A 4,571-nucleotide genomic window follows, 5' to 3' on the forward strand; every position below is an offset into this window, starting at 1 on the left:
GTAGAGATTTAAGGCCAGAGCCGGGGGTTGTTTATGAACTGGCCGGGACTCTGTGAGCCGCTGGACGTCGACCTCTGTATATAAAGGGACGACCCGGCAGCGGTTCAGGGAAAGTAACATCAGATCGAGAACTAGGTCAAGCGGATTCGCTCCCTGGTTATCGATTCATAAGCAATCCCACCCAAAACTGGATCATAGGCTTTTACCTTCACCGCAAGGGGTCGAACCAGTATAAACATCGTGTCCTTTGTCCCGTTTAACCCCTTTAAGCTTCCTAGTTGTGATGGCTCCACGACTAAGTCCTTATGCTAGGACATCTGACGTGACAATTCCACGACAGTTGGCGCCCACCATGGGGCCAGCGCACGGTGGATTTGAGTTCTTGAAGGGCAGCTTCGAAGGGCTCAAGGGATACGCTGTGGGCCGGATGACCAAGAGTCATCGCGGCAAGCTCTACACCAACAATGCAGGCTGGGGCCCCGACGCCGGCTCAATTGAGTACGGGTACCGGATCCCCTTCGGCGGAATCCACGTCTTCATCGGCAAGATTGGCGAGTCGGGCCCTGAGCTGGACATCTGCACCGACATCACCGAGATGGCTCAGCGTGCGAGACCCGCCCGGGCTCAACCCGCCGTGAGGCATGCCTTCGTGGGATGCATCCAGGGAGGAGAATTTTCTGAAGAATCTGTATCCGGCGTTGAGACGGCCATCTACTCTGATGGTGATTCGTCCATAGGTGAGACAGATTCGTTGTATCAACTACAAGACGGCGGGCTTAGGGGTTGTTCCAATGGTGGCAGCATTCCGGACCCCTTTGAGCCGCCGAGCAGAGTCGGAATCTTCATGGCAGGTACCCAACCTGCGTTAACTTCATCAACTGCAGCGGCAATGATCTCCGGGACAGCAGCAGCCGGGGCAGGAGGCCCTGTGCGCTCGTCGGCACAGGTGTGGATGGATCTCATGGACAAGTTAACGGCCCTGTTAACCGCCGTGGTCAACCCGTCAGACCAAGCTCAGCATGATGCGGAGGTGGCACAATTGAAGCTTGATATAGCACAAGCTAAAGAAGACCTAGCGGCAGAAGACGTCAGGATGACTGCTAAGCGGGCGGCTCTGGATGCTCGAGCGCAGCAGATTTAGTCCCAGGCTTTCCAGCTCACGATGGAGCAGAACGCGTCAAATGAGGTGATGAGGAGAAGGTACCAGAAGGCCCAATCTCGTCTACCTCCGGTTTATGATCCCAGGAACCTTTTTCAGACACCTGGAGCAGGACCCAGTAACCCGTCGGGAGTAGACCGGGTCGCGGTACCCAAGATCAACACGCTGATTCAGCCACAGGTTATGGGACCCCCCACGTCTGAGTACTGCTCCACCTCCTTATGTGCTGACACCACCGGGTCATTATTCAAACCCGCCGGAGAACATGATCGCGGTGGAAGCACGACTAGTGACTCTCCCAGCTGATGGCGATTCACCAACAGCGGTTGAAACACAAAGGGTCAGAGCTCTTCTTCAAACAGCTTTAGCACAGCAGGAGGCATACTCTTACAGTAGAGACAGGATTCATTCAACCCCACGCCCGAGCCAGAGCAAGAGTTATAGCAGACATTTAGATTCACCGGCCGTTTCAAGCAATGCCCAGCACCGTGATCAGCCGCGCGGGTACAACCCGGCTCAGGGTGGGGCTCCTAATGTGCATAATCAGGACAGAGTGCATCAGCAAATTGAGCAGGCGGCTCAGCAGGCAGCACAGCTAGCGGCTCAATAGGCAGCAGAAATAGCAGCTCAGCAGGCGCCTTATCAGCCCCTGCCGGTTTACCCGACAGCGTTAATGGAGGCAGGTGTGGTCACCAGGACCGGGGGTGTGCCTTGTTTGCTGTCGTCTCTACGTAACGAGCGGTTGCCCAAGGATTTTAAGGGGCCTTGTAAGGTACCTAATTACACGGCCGATTTGCAGCCTGTGGCGTGGATTGAGAGTTATGAGATGGCCATGGAATTGCTGAAAGTTAATGATGCTACAATGGCCAAGTACTTCACCATGATGCTGGATGGAACGGCTCGTAATTGGTTGAAGGCGTTGCTACCTAATTCTGTTAGTTCCTGGGCAGAGTTAAAGGAGAAGTTTATCCAGAACTTTAAAGATACATGTAAGCAGCCCATGTCGATCGTGGACTTGACTAGTTGCAGGCAACAGGAGGGTGAGTCCACGACCCATTGGGTGCGCCGGGTTAAGGAGATCATACATTCCTCTGATAAGATGGATGCTGATTCTGCAGTATTGATGTTAGAGCAAAATTGCCATTTTGAGCCTCTGAAGATGAAGCTGGGGCGACTCAAGCGCGATTGTTCTGACATGGGCCAGCTGATGGCGGCTCTCGTCAAATATGCTGACTCTTATAGTACCAAGGATCCCGAGTCTGACGACGAGAAGGCAGGGAAGGGAAAGAAGAGCAGCAATGCTAAGGGTCCTCAGCCTAGACCGGCAAATCAAGGCGGCAACAATAAACGTAAGGCGGATGGTAGCTCAGAGTTTGTGGCTAACACCAATGGACAGGGCAACAATCAGCGATGTAAGGGGAGGCCACCTCCTCGATCTGGCGGGTCAGGTCCTACTCTTGAACAGTTGTTAAATGAACCTTGCCCGAAGCACGACACTGAAGAAAAGCCGGCTACTCACCTGTGGAAGGATTGCACTATCATGAAGGCCTTCAAAAATTCCAACATATTCAATGGTAATCACGGGTCGGGTGGCGGTTCAGGAGGTGGCGTATTTCATGGCCCGAACAATGGAGGTGGTGGTTCTGGTTCCGGCATTCAGGGCCACCAGAACAATCAAGGCAATTTCAATCAGGGTGGTCAAAGCGGCTACAATCAACAGTCTGGCTAGGGGGGTTAGCAGCAGCAGCAGCAGTCTGGCTATCAGAGTAACCCAAAGCAATTGAACAGTGGACAGTATCATGTTTTCACCACAAGTTTATGTAAGCGGGATCTGAAGCTTCACAAGAGGGCAGTGAACACCGTTGAGCCGGCAGTTCCTCGATACTTGTGATGGTTTGAGCAGGCCATTATGTGGAGTCGGGAGGATCACCCGCCCCGGGTTGACAATCCGGGTCACTTGGCTTTGGTGGTAGCACCCCAAGTTGGGGGGTACAAGTTCACTAAGGTACTCATGGATGGAGGTAGCAGCATCAATATCCTTTATTATGAGACCTTCCGTCGTATGGGGTTAACAGATAAAAATCTTAAGCAGTCCAATACTATTTTTCATGGCGTAGTTCCTGGTAAGTCGGCATACCCAGTGGGCAAGATCGAGCTGGAAGTAGCCTTCAGAGATGAGTATGATTCCAAGGCTGAGAAATTGACTTTTGAGGTGGTCAAGATCAGGAGCCTGTATCATGCTCTGTTTGGGCGACCGGCTTACGCCAAGTTTATGGCATGGCCATGTTATGTTTATCTGCAGCTGAAGATGCCAGGTCATAAAGGGACCATTACAGTCCATGGCAGTCGAAAGGTGGCTCGGGAGTGCGAGGAAGGCGACGCGGCTTATGCTGAATTAGTTTGTTCTGCAGAAGAGTTAAAGTTTTATAAGGACAATGTTGACCCGGCAGACATGACATCTTTGAAGAATCCCACCACAGAGCATGAACCCGAGATGAAGTTTAAGTCAAGTGAGGACACCAAGATGGTTGATTTTGTTCCTGGCGATTCATCTAAACAGTTCATCATCAGTGCCAATCTGGATCCCAAATAGGAAAGCGCGCTCATCGAGTTCATCCGTGAGAATCGGGACATCTTTGCATGGAAACCTTCTGACATGCCGGGTGTACCGAGAGAACTCACTGAGCACACTCTCAATATTGATCCTAAGTATAAGTTGGTCAAGCAGTTTCTTCGGCGGTTTAATGAGGAGAGGCGCAAGGCCATTGGTGAGGAGGCGGCCTGGCTCTTGGCAGCCGGGTTCATCATTGAGGTATTTCATCCTGAATGGTTGGCTAACCCGGTGCTAGTGCTCAAGAAGAACGGCACTTGGCGTATGTGTGTGGATTACACGGATTTAAACAAGGCTTGTCTGGCTGATCCCTTTGCTCTCCCGCGTATTGATCAAATCATTGATGCTACGGCGGGATGTAAGCGTCTGAGTTTTTTGGATGCTTATTTTGGATATCATCATATCAAGATGGCAGTTAAGGACCAGGAGAAGACAGCATTCATTACTCCCTTTGGAGCCTTCTGCTATGTTTCTATGCCTTTTGGGCTCAACAGTGCCTAGGCGACTTATCAGCGTTGTGTGCAGAATTGCCTTCATACCCAGATTGGCTGCAATGTGTATGCTTATGTGGATGATATTGTGGTGAAGTCCAGAGAAAAGGAAACACTAATAGATGATCTCAAGGAGACTTTTGATAACCTCCGGGTCTACAATATGATGCTTAACCCGGCAAAGTGCGTCTTTGGTGTGCCAGCAGGAAAACTCTTGGGGTTTCTGGTTTCTAACAGAGACATTGAGGCTAACCCAGAGAAGATTAAGGATGTCACCTCTTTGGCAAAACCCAAGTGCATCAATGATGTT

Source organism: Triticum aestivum, chromosome 2B, assembly GCF_018294505.1.
Source record: "Triticum aestivum cultivar Chinese Spring chromosome 2B, IWGSC CS RefSeq v2.1, whole genome shotgun sequence".
NCBI lineage: Eukaryota > Viridiplantae > Streptophyta > Magnoliopsida > Poales > Poaceae > Triticum > Triticum aestivum.